The 15,193-nt window shown below is 33.8% G+C and overlaps 1 protein-coding gene across 2 annotated transcripts in view; it reads right to left on the bottom strand.

The window, feature by feature from the left end:
- ZBED6 (zinc finger BED-type containing 6) overlaps positions 1-15,193 on the bottom strand; it is a 55,231-nt gene that overhangs the window by 18,478 nt on the left and 21,560 nt on the right. The window lies entirely within an intron of this gene.

A 15,193-nucleotide genomic window follows, 5' to 3' on the forward strand; every position in this document is an offset into this window, starting at 1 on the left:
ACTGTTACTACATTATCACTGCTCTATTGTTACTATGTTACACTGTACTGCTACCACATTGTCACTTCTGCACTTACTACATTATCACTGCTCTATTGTTACTATGTTACACTGTACTGCTACTACATTATCACTTCTGTACTGTTACTACATTATCACTACTCTATTGTTACTGTGTTACACTGTACTGCTACTACATTATCACTACTCTATTGTTACTATGTTACACTGTACTGTTACTACATTATCACTACTCTATTGTTACTGTGTTACACTGTACTGCTACTAAATTGTCACTTCTGTACTTACTACATTATCACTGCTCTATTGTTACTGTGTTACATTATCACTGCTCTATTGTTACTGTGTTACATTATCACTGCTCTATTGTTACTATGTTACACTGTACTGCTACTACATTGTCACTTCTATACATACTACATTATCACTGCTCTATTGTTACTATGTTACACTGTACTGCTACTACATTATCACTTCTGTACTGTTACTACATTATCACTACTCTATTGTTACTGTGTTACACTGTACTGCTACTAAATTGTCACTTCTGTACTGTTACTACATTATCACTGCTCTATTGTTACTATGTTACACTGTACTGCTACTACATTATCACTTCTGTACTGTTACTACATTATCACTGCTCTATTGTTACTATGTTACACTGTACTGCAACTACATTATCACTTCTGTACTGTTACTACATTATCACTGCTCTATTGTTACTGTGTTACACTGTACTGCTACTACATTATCACTTCTGTACTGTTACTACATTATCACTGCTCTATTGTTACTATGTTACACTGTACTGCTACCACATTGTCACTTCTGCACTTACTACATTATCACTGCTCTATTGTTACTATGTTACACTGTACTGCTACTACATTATCACTTCTGTACTGTTACTACATTATCACTACTCTATTGTTACTGTGTTACACTGTACTGCTACTAAATTGTGACTTCTGTACTGTTACTACATTATCACTGCTCTATTGTTACTATGTTACACTGTACTGCTACTACATTATCACTTCTGTACTGTTACTACATTATCACTACTCTATTGTTACTATGTTACACTGTACTGCTACTACATTATCACTTCTGTACTGTTACTACATTATCACTACTCTATTGTTACTATGTTGCACTGTACTGCTACTACATTATCACTTCTGTACTGTTACTACATTATCACTACTCTATTGTTACTATGTTACACTGTACTGCTACTACATTATCACTTCTGTACTGTTACTACATTATCACTACTCTATTGTTACTATGTTACACTGTACTGCTACTACATTATCACTTCTGTACTGTTACTACATTATCACTACTCTATTGTTACTGTGTTACACTGTACTGCTACTACATTATCACTTCTGTACTGTTACTACATTATCACTACTCTATTGTTACTGTGTTACACTGTACTGCTACTACATTATCACTTCTGTACTTACTATATTATCACTGCTATTTTGTTACTGTGATACACTGTACTGCTACTACATTGTCACTTCTGTACTTACTACATTATGACTGCTCTGTTGTTACTATGTTACACTGTACTGCTACTACATTATCACTTCTGTACTGTTACTACATTATCACTACTCTATTGTTACTGTTATACACTGTACTGCTATTACATTATCACTGCTCTATTGTTACTATGTTACACTGTACTGCTACTACATTATCACTACTCTATTGTTACTATGTTACACTGTACTGCTACTACATTATCACTGCTCTATTGTTACTATGTTACACTGTACTGCTACTACATTATCACTGCTCTATTGTTACTATGTTACACTGTACTGCTACTACATTATCACTGCTCTATTGTTACTATGTTACACTGTACTGCTACTACATTATCACTTCTGTACTGTTACTACATTATCACTACTCTATTGTTACTGTGTTACACTGTACTGCTACTAAATTGTCACTTCTGTACTGTTACTACATTATCACTGCTCTATTGTTACTATGTTACACTGTACTGCTACTACATTATCACTTCTGTACTGTTACTACATTATCACTACTCTATTGTTACTATGTTACACTGTACTGCTACTACATTATCACTTCTGTACTGTTACTACATTATCACTACTCTATTGTTACTGTGTTACACTGTACTGCTACTACATTATCACTTCTGTACTGTTACTACATTATCACTACTCTATTGTTACTGTGTTACACTGTACTGCTACTACATTATCACTTCTGTACTGTTACTACATTATCACTGCTCTATTGTTACTGTGTTACACTGTACTGCTACTACATTATCACTTCTGTACTTACTATATTATCACTGCTATTTTGTTACTGTGATACACTGTAATTCTACTACATTGTCACTTCTGTACTTACTACATTATGACTGCTCTGTTGTTACTATGTTACACTGTACTGCTACAACATTATCACTTCTGTACTGTTACTACATTATCACTACTCTATTGTTACTGTTATACACTGTACTGCTATTACATTATCACTACTCTATTGTTACTATGTCACACTGTACTGCTACTACATTATCACTTCTGTACTTACTACATTATCACTGCTCTATTATTACTATGTTACCCTGTACTGCTACTACATTATCACTACTCTATTGTTACTATGTCACACTGTACTGCTACTACATTATCACTTCTGTACTTACTACATTATCACTGCTCTATTGTTACTATGTTACACTGTACTGCTACTACATTATCACTACTCTATTGTTACTATGTCACACTGTACTGCTACTACATTATCACTTCTGTACTTACTACATTATCACTGCTCTATTGGTACTATGTTACACTGTACTGCTACTACATTATCACATCTGTACTGTTACTACATTATCACTGCTCTATTGTTACTATGTTACACTGTACTGCTACTACATTATCACTACTCTATTGTTACTATGTCACACTGTACTGCTACTACATTGTCACTTCTGCACTTACTACATTATCACTGCTCTATTGTTACTATGTTACACTGTACTGCTACTACATTATCACTACTCTATTGTTACTATGTCACACTGTACTGATACTACATTATCACTGCTCTATTGTTACTATGTCACACTGTACTGCTACTACATTATCACTTCTGTACTTACTACATTATCACTGCTCTATTGTTACTATGTTACACTGTACTGCTACTACATTATCACATCTGTACTGTTACTACATTATCACTGCTCTATTGTTACTATGTTACACTGTACTGCTATTACATTATCACTGCTCTATTGTTACTGTGTTACACTGTACTGCTACTACATTGTCACTTCTGCACTTACTACATTATCACTGCTCTATTGTTACTATGTTACACTGTACTGATACTACATTATCACTGCTCTATTGTTACTATGTCACACTGTACTGCTACTACATTATCACTACTCTATTGTTACTATGTCACACTGTACTGATACTACATTATCACTGCTCTATTGTTACTATGTCACACTGTACTGCTACTACATTATCACTTCTGTACTTACTACATTATCACTGCTCTATTGTTACTATGTTACACTGTACTGATACTACATTATCACTGCTCTATTGTTACTATGTCACACTGTACTGCTACTACATTATCACTACTCTATTGTTACTATGTCACACTGTACTGATACTACATTATCACTGCTCTATTGTTACTGTCACACTGTACTGCTACTACATTATCACTTCTGTACATACTACATTATCACTGCTCTATTGTTACTATGTTACACTGTACTGCTACTACATTATCACTGCTCTATTGTTACTATGTTACACTGTACTGCTACTACATTATCACTTCTGTACTTACTACATTATCACTGCTCTATTGTTACTATGTTACACTGTACTGCTACTACATTATCACATCTGTACTGTTACTACATTATCACTGCTCTATTGTTACTATGTTACACTGTACTGCTACTACATTATCACTACTCTATTGTTACTATGTCACACTGTACTGCTACTACAATGTCACTTCTGCACTTACTACATTATCACTGCTCTATTGTTACTATGTTACACTGTACTGCTACTACATTATCACTACTCTATTGTTACTATGTCACACTGTACTGATACTACATTATCACTGCTCTATTGTTACTATGTCACACTGTACTGCTACTACATTATCACTACTGTACTTACTACATTATCACTGCTCTATTGTTACTATGTTACACTGTACTGCTACTACATTATCACATCTGTACTGTTACTACATTATCACTGCTCTATTGTTACTGTGTTACACTGTACTGCTATTACATTATCACTGCTCTATTGTTACTATGTTACACTGTACTGCTACCACATTGTCACTTCTGCACTTACTACATTATCACTGCTCTATTGTTACTATGTTACACTGTACTGCTACTACATTATCACTTCTGTACTGTTACTACATTATCACTACTCTATTGTTACTGTGTTACACTGTACTGCTACTACATTATCACTTCTGTACTGTTACTACATTATCACTACTCTATTGTTACTGTGTTACACTGTACTGCTATTACATTATCACTGCTCTATTGTTACTATATTACACTGTACTCCAACTACATTATCACTTCTGTACTGTTACTACATTATCACTGCTCTATTGTTACTAAGTTACACTGTACTGCAACTACATTATCACTTCTGTACTGTTACTACATTATCACTGCTCTATTGTTACTGTGTTACACTGTACTGCTACTACATTATCACTTCTGTACTGTTACTACATTATCACTGCTCTATTGTTACTATGTTACACTGTACTGCTACCACATTGTCACTTCTGCACTTACTACATTATCACTGCTCTATTGTTACTATGTTACACTGTACTGCTACTACATTATCACTTCTGTACTGTTACTACATTATCACTACTCTATTGTTACTGTGTTACACTGTACTGCTACTAAATTGTCACTTCTGTACTGTTACTACATTATCACTGCTCTATTGTTACTATGTTACACTGTACTGCTACTACATTATCACTTCTGTACTGTTACTACATTATCACTACTCTATTGTTACTATGTTACACTGTACTGCTACTACATTATCACTTCTGTACTGTTACTACATTATCACTACTCTATTGTTACTGTGTTACACTGTACTGCTACTACATTATCACTTCTGTACTGTTACTACATTATCACTACTCTATTGTTACTGTGTTACACTACTGCTACTACATTATCACTTCTGTACTGTTACTACATTATCACTGCTCTATTGTTACTGTGTTACACTGTACTGCTACTACATTATCACTTCTGTACTTACTATATTATCACTGCTATTTTGTTACTGTGATACACTGTAATTCTACTACATTGTCACTTCTGTACTTACTACATTATGACTGCTCTGTTGTTACTATGTTACACTGTACTGCTACTACATTATCACTTCTGTACTGTTACTACATTATCACTACTCTATTGTTTCTGTGATACACTGTAATTCTACTACATTGTCACTTCTGTACTTACTACATTATCACTACTCTATTGTTACTATGTCACACTGTACTGCTACTACATTATCACTTCTGTACTTACTACATTATCACTGCTCTATTGTTACTATGTTACACTGTACTGCTACTACATTATCACTACTCTATTGTTACTATGTCACACTGTACTGCTACTACATTATCACTTCTGTACTTACTACATTATCACTGCTCTATTGTTACTATGTTACACTGTACTGCTACTACATTATCACTACTCTATTGTTACTATGTCACACTGTACTGCTACTACATTATCACTTCTGTACTTACTACATTATCACTGCTCTATTGTTACTATGTTACACTGTACTGCTACTACATTATCACATCTGTACTGTTACTACATTATCACTGCTCTATTGTTACTATGTTACACTGTACTGCTACTACATTATCACTACTCTATTGTTACTATGTCACACTGTACTGCTACTACATTGTCACTTCTGCACTTACTACATTATCACTGCTCTATTGTTACTATGTTACACTGTACTGCTACTACATTATCACTACTCTATTGTTACTATGTCACACTGTACTGATACTACATTATCACTGCTCTATTGTTACTATGTCACACTGTACTGCTACTACATTATCACTTCTGTACTTACTACATTATCACTGCTCTATTGTTACTATGTTACACTGTACTGCTACTACATTATCACATCTGTACTGTTACTACATTATCACTGCTCTATTGTTACTATGTTACACTGTACTGCTATTACATTATCACTGCTCTATTGTTACTGTGTTACACTGTACTGATACTACATTATCACTGCTCTATTGTTACTATGTCACACTGTACTGCTACTACATTGTCACTTCTGCACTTACTACATTATCACTGCTCTATTGTTACTATGTTACACTGTACTGATACTACATTATCACTGCTCTATTGTTACTATGTCACACTGTACTGCTACTACATTATCACTACTCTATTGTTACTATGTCACACTGTACTGATACTACATTATCACTGCTCTATTGTTACTATGTCACACTGTACTGCTACTACATTATCACTTCTGTACTTACTACATTATCACTGCTCTATTGTTACTATGTTACACTGTACTGCTACTGCATTATCACTTCTGTACTGTTACTACATTATCACTGCTCTATTGTTACTGTGTTACACTGTACTGCTACTACATTATCACTTCTGTACTGTTACTACATTATCACTACTCTATTGTTACTGTGTTACACTGTACTGCTACTACATTATCACTTCTGTACTGTTACTACATTATCACTACTCTATTGTTACTGTGTTACACTGTACTGCTACTAAATTGTCACTTCTGTACTGTTACTACATTATCACTGCTCTATTGTTACTATGTTACACTGTACTGCTACTACATTATCACTTCTGTACTGTTACTACATTATCACTGCTCTATTGTTACTATGTTACACTGTACTGCTACTACATTGTCACTTCTGTACTTACTACATTATCACTGCTCTATTGTTACTGTGTTACATTATCTCTGCTCTATTGTTACTATGTTACACTGTACTGCTACCACATTGTCACTTCTGCACTTACTACATTATCACTTCTGTACTTACTACATTATCACTGCTCTATTGTTACTATGTTACACTGTACTGCTACTACATTATCACTTCTGTACTTACTACATTATCACTTCTGTACTTACTACATTATCACTGCTCTATTGTTACTATGTTACACTGTACTGATACTACATTATCACTTCTGTACTGTTACTACATTATGACTACTCTATTGTTACTATGTTACACTGTACTGCTACATTATCACTACTCTATTGTTACTATGTTACACTGTACTGCTACTACATTATCACTTCTGTACTTACTACATTATCACTGCTCTATTGTTACTGTGTTACACTGTAATTCTACTACATTGTCACTTCTGTACTTACTACATTATGACTGCTCTGTTGTTACTATGTTACACTGTACTGCTACTACATTATCACTTCTGTACTGTTACTACATTATCACTACTCTATTGTTACTGTGTTACACTGTACTGCTATTACATTATCACTGCTCTATTGTTACTATGTTACACTGTACTGCTACTACATTATCACTTCTGTACTTACTACATTATCACTTCTGTACTGTTACTACATTATCACTACTCTATTGTTACTGTGTTACACTGTACTGCTATTACATTATCACTGCTCTATTGTTACTATGTTACACTGTACTGCTACTACATTATCACTGCTCTGTTGTTACTATGTTACACTGTACTGCTACTACATTATCACTTCTGTACTGTTACTACATTATCACTACTCTATTGTTACTGTGTTACACTGTACTGCTATTACATTATCACTGCTCTATTGTTACTATGTTACACTGTACTGCTACTACATTATCACATCTGTACTGTTACTACATTATCACTGCTCTATTGTTACTATGTTACACTGTACTGCTATTACATTATCACTGCTCTATTGCTACTATGTTACACTGTACTGCTACCACATTGTCACTTCTGCACTTACTACATTATCACTGCTCTATTGTTAATATGTTACACTGTACTGCTACTACATTATCACTTCTGTACTGTTACTACATTATCACTACTCTATTGTTACTGTGTTACACTGTACTGATATTACATTATCACTGCTCTATTGTTACTATATTACACTGTACTCCAACTACATTATCACTTCTGTACTGTTACTACATTATCACTACTCTATTGTTACTGTGTTACACTGTACTGCTACTACATTATCACTTCTGTACTGTTACTACATTATCACTACTCTATTGTTACTGTGTTACACTGTACTGCTACTACATTATCACTTCTGTACTGTTACTACATTATCACTACTCTATTGTCACTGTGTTACACTGTACTGCTACTACATTATCACTTCTGTACTGTTACTACATTATCACTACTCTATTGTTACTGTGTTACACTGTACTGCTACTAAATTGTCACTTCTGTACTGTTACTACATTATCACTGCTCTATTGTTACTATGTTACACTGTACTGCTACTACATTATCACTTCTGTACTGTTACTACATTATCACTGCTCTATTGTTACTATGTTACACTGTACTCCAACTACATTATCACTTCTGTACTGTTACTACATTATCACTACTCTATTGTTACTGTGTTACATTATCACTGCTCTATTGTTACTATGTTACACTGTACTACTACTACATTGTCACTTCTGTACTTACTACATTATCACTGCTCTATTGTTACTGTGTTACATTATCACTGCTCTATTGTTACTATGTTACACTGTACTGCTACTACATTATCACTTCTGTACTTACTACATTATCACTGCTCTATTGTTACTATGTTACACTGTACTGCTACATTATCACTACTCTATTGTTACTATGTTACACTGTACTGCTACTACATTATCACTACTCTATTGTTACTATGTTACACTGTACTGCTACTACATTGTCACTTCTGCACTTACTACATTATCACTACTCTATTGTTACTATGTTACACTGTACTGCTACTACATTATCACTGCTCTATTGTTACTATGTTACACTGTACTGCTACTACATTATCACATCTGTACTGTTACTACATTATCACTGCTTTATTGTTACTATGTTACACTGTACTGCTACTACATTATCACTTCTGTACTTACTACATTATCACTGCTCTATTGTTACTATTTTACACTGTACTGTTACAACATTATATCTACTCTATTGTTACTATGTTACACTGTACTACTTCTACATTGTCACTTCTGTACTTACTACATTATCACTACTCTATTGTTACTATGTTACACTGTACTGCTACTACATTATCACTTCTGTACTGTTACTACATTATCACTACTCTATTGTTACTGTGTTACACTGTACTGCTACTAAATTGTCACTTCTGTACTGTTACTACATTATCACTGCTCTATTGTTACTATGTTACACTGTACTACTTCTACATTGTCACTTCTGTACTTACTACATTATCACTACTCTATTGTTACTATGTTACACTGTACTGCTACTACATTGTCACTTCTGTACTTACTACATTATCACTGCTCTATTGTTACTATGTTACACTGTACTGCTACTACATTGTCACTTCTGTACTGTTACTACATTATCACTACTCTATTGTTACTGTTATACACTGTACTGCTATTACATTATCACTGTTCTATTGTTACTATGTTACACTGTACTGCTACTACATTATCACTACTCTATTGTTACTATGTCACACTGTACTGCTACTACATTATCACTTCTGTACTTACTACATTATCACTGCTCTATTGTTACTATGTTACACTGTACTGCTACTACATTATCACTGCTCTATTGTTACTATGTTACACTGTACTGCTACTACATTATCACTACTCTATTGTTACTATGTCACACTGTACTGCTACTACATTATCACTTCTGTACTTACTACATTATCACTGCTCTATTGTTACTATGTTACACTGTACTGCTACTACATTATCACTACTCTATTGTTACTATGTCACACTGTACTGCTACTACATTATCACTTCTGTACTTACTACATTATCACTGCTCTATTGTTACTATGTTACACTGTACTGCTACTACATTATCACATCTGTACTGTTACTACATTATCACTGCTCTATTGTTACTATGTTACACTGTACTGCTACTACATTATCACTACTCTATTGTTACTATGTTACACTGTACTGCTACTACATTATCACTACTCTATTGTTACTATGTTACACTGTACTGCTACTACATTGTCACTTCTGCACTTACTACATTATCACTGCTCTATTGTTACTATGTTACACTGTACTGCTACTACATTATCACTACTCTATTGTTACTATGTCACACTGTACTGATACTACATTATCACTGCTCTATTGTTACTATGTTACACTGTACTGCTACTACATTATCACATCTGTACTGTTACTACATTATCACTGCTCTATTGTTACTATGTTACACTGTACTGCTATTACATTATCACTGCTCTATTGTTACTGTGTTACACTGTACTGCTACTACATTGTCACTTCTGCACTTACTACATTATCACTGCTCTATTGTTACTATGTTACACTGTACTGATACTACATTATCACTGCTCTATTGTTACTATGTCACACTGTACTGCTACTACATTATCACTACTCTATTGTTACTATGTCACACTGTACTGATACTACATTATCACTGCTCTATTGTTACTATGTCACACTGTACTGCTACTACATTATCACTTCTGTACTTACTACATTATCACTGCTCTATTGTTACTATGTTACACTGTACTGCTACTACATTATCACTTCTGTACTGTTACTACATTATCACTGCTCTATTGTTACTGTGTTACATTATCACTGCTCTATTGTTACTGTGTTACACTGTACTGCTACTACATTATCACTTCTGTACTGTTACTACATTATCACTACTCTATTGTTACTGTGTTACACTGTACTGCTACTACATTATCACTTCTGTACTGTTACTACATTATCACTACTCTATTGTTACTGTGTTACACTGTACTGCTACTAAATTGTCACTTCTGTACTGTTACTACATTATCACTGCTCTATTGTTACTATGTTACACTGTACTGCTACTACATTATCACTTCTGTACTGTTACTACATTATCACTGCTCTATTGTTACTATGTTACACTGTACTGCTACTACATTGTCACTTCTGTACTTACTACATTATCACTGCTCTATTGTTACTGTGTTACATTATCACTGCTCTATTGTTACTATGTTACACTGTACTGCTACCACATTGTCACTTCTGCACTTACTACATTATCACTGCTCTATTGTTACTATGTTACACTGTACTGCTACTACATTATCACTTCTGTACTGTTACTACATTATCACTACTCTATTGTTACTGTGTTACACTGTACTGCTACTACATTATCACTTCTGTACTGTTACTACATTATCACTACTCTATTGTTACTGTGTTACACTGTACTGCTACAACATTATCACTTCTGTACTGTTACTACATTATCACTACTCTATTGTTACTGTGTTACACTGTACTGCTACTACATTATCACTTCTGTACTTACTACATTATCACTGCTCTATTGTTACTATGTTACACTGTACTGCTACTACATTATCACTTCTGTACTTACTACATTATCACTTCTGTACTTACTACATTATCACTGCTCTATTGTTACTATGTTACACTGTACTGATACTACATTATCACTTCTGTACTGTTACTACATTATGACTACTCTATTGTTACTATGTTACACTGTACTGCTACATTATCACTACTCTATTGTTACTATGTTACACTGTACTGCTACTACATTATCACTTCTGTACTTACTACATTATCACTGCTCTATTGTTACTATGTTACACTGTACTGCTACTACATTATCACATCTGTACTTACTACATTATCACTGCTCTATTGTTACTGTGTTACACTGTAATTCTACTACATTGTCACTTCTGTACTTACTACATTATGACTGCTCTGTTGTTACTATGTTACACTGTACTGCTACTACATTATCACTTCTGTACTGTTACTACATTATCACTACTCTATTGTTACTGTGTTACACTGTACTGCTATTACATTATCACTGCTCTATTGTTACTATGTTACACTGTACTGCTACTACATTATCACTTCTGTACTTACTACATTATCACTTCTGTACTGTTACTACATTATCACTACTCTATTGTTACTGTGTTACACTGTACTGCTATTACATTATCACTGCTCTATTGTTACTATGTTACACTGTACTGCTACTACATTATCACTGCTCTGTTGTTACTATGTTACACTGTACTGCTACTACATTATCACTTCTGTACTGTTACTACATTATCACTACTCTATTGTTACTGTGTTACACTGTACTGCTACTACATTATCACTTCTGTACTGTTACTACATTATCACTACTCTATTGTTACTGTGTTACACTGTACTGCTACTAAATTGTCACTTCTGTACTGTTACTACATTATCACTGCTCTATTGTTACTATGTTACACTGTACTGCTACTACATTATCACTTCTGTACTGTTACTACATTATCACTGCTCTATTGTTACTATGTTACACTGTACTCCAACTACATTATCACTTCTGTACTGTTACTACATTATCACTACTCTATTGTTACTGTGTTACATTATCACTGCTCTATTGTTACTATGTTACACTGTACTGCTACTACATTGTCACTTCTGTACTTACTACATTATCACTGCTCTATTGTTACTGTGTTACATTATCACTGCTCTATTGTTACTATGTTACACTGTACTGCTACTACATTATCACTTCTGTACTTACTACATTATCACTGCTCTATTGTTACTATGTTACACTGTACTGCTACATTATCACTACTCTATTGTTACTATGTTACACTGTACTGCTACTACATTATCACTACTCTATTGTTACTATGTTACACTGTACTGCTACTACATTGTCACTTCTGCACTTACTACATTATCACTACTCTATTGTTACTATGTTACACTGTACTGCTACTACATTATCACTGCTCTATTGTTACTATGTTACACTGTACTGCTACTACATTATCATATCTGTACTGTTACTACATTATCACTGCTTTATTGTTACTATGTTACACTGTACTGCTACTACATTATCACTTCTGTACTTACTACATTATCACTGCTCTATTGTTACTATTTTACACTGTACTGTTACAACATTATATCTACTCTATTGTTACTATGTTACACTGTACTACTTCTACATTGTCACTTCTGTACTTACTACATTATCACTACTCTATTGTTACTATGTTACACTGTACTGCTACTACATTATCACTTCTGTACTGTTACTACATTATCACTACTCTATTGTTACTGTGTTACACTGTACTGCTACTAAATTGTCACTTCTGTACTGTTACTACATTATCACTGCTCTATTGTTACTATGTTACACTGTACTACTTCTACATTGTCACTTCTGTACTTACTACATTATCACTACTCTATTGTTACTATGTTACACTGTACTGCTACTACATTGTCACTTCTGTACTTACTACATTATCACTGCTCTATTGTTACTATGTTACACTGTACTGCTACTACATTGTCACTTCTGTACTGTTACTACATTATCACTACTCTATTGTTACTGTTATACACTGTACTGCTATTACATTATCACTGCTCTATTGTTACTATGTTACACTGTACTGCTACTACATTATCACTACTCTATTGTTACTATGTCACACTGTACTGCTACTACATTATCACTTCTGTACTTACTACATTATCACTGCTCTATTGTTACTATGTTACACTGTACTGCTACTACATTATCACTGCTCTATTGTTACTATGTTACACTGTACTGCTACTACATTATCACTACTCTATTGTTACTATGTCACACTGTACTGCTACTACATTATCACTTCTGTACTTACTACATTATCACTGCTCTATTGTTACTATGTTACACTGTACTGCTACTACATTATCACTACTCTATTGTTACTATGTCACACTGTACTGCTACTACATTATCACTTCTGTACTTACTACATTATCACTGCTCTATTGTTACTATGTTACACTGTACTGCTACTACATTATCACATCTGTACTGTTACTACATTATCACTGCTCTATTGTTACTATGTTACACTGTACTGCTACTACATTATCACTACTCTATTGTTACTATGTTACACTGTACTGCTACTACATTATCACTACTCTATTGTTACTATGTTACACTGTACTGCTACTACATTGTCACTTCTGCACTTACTACATTATCACTGCTCTATTGTTACTATGTTACACTGTACTGCTACTACATTATCACTACTCTATTGTTACTATGTCACACTGTACTGATACTACATTATCGCTGCTCTATTGTTACTATGTTACACTGTACTGCTACTACATTATCACATCTGTACTGTTACTACATTATCACTGCTCTATTGTTACTATGTTACACTGTACTGCTATTACATTATCACTGCTCTATTGTTACTGTGTTACACTGTACTGCTACTACATTGTCACTTCTGCACTTACTACATTATCACTGCTCTATTGTTACTATGTTACACTGTACTGATACTACATTATCACTACTCTATTGTTACTATGTCACACTGTACTGATACTACATTATCACTGCTCTATTGTTACTATGTCACACTGTACTGCTACTACATTATCACTTCTGTACTTACTACATTATCACTGCTCTATTGTTACTATGTTACACTGTACTGCTACTACATTATCACTTCTGTACTGTTACTACATTATCACTGCTCTATTGTTACTGTGTTACATTATCACTGCTCTATTGTTACTGTGTTACACTGTACTGCTACTACATTATCACTTCTGTACTGTTACTACATTATCACTACTCTATTGTTACTGT

This window comes from Taudactylus pleione, unplaced genomic scaffold, assembly GCF_031769625.1.
Source record: "Taudactylus pleione unplaced genomic scaffold, aTauple2 ptg002455l, whole genome shotgun sequence".
Lineage (NCBI taxonomy): Eukaryota > Metazoa > Chordata > Amphibia > Anura > Myobatrachidae > Taudactylus > Taudactylus pleione.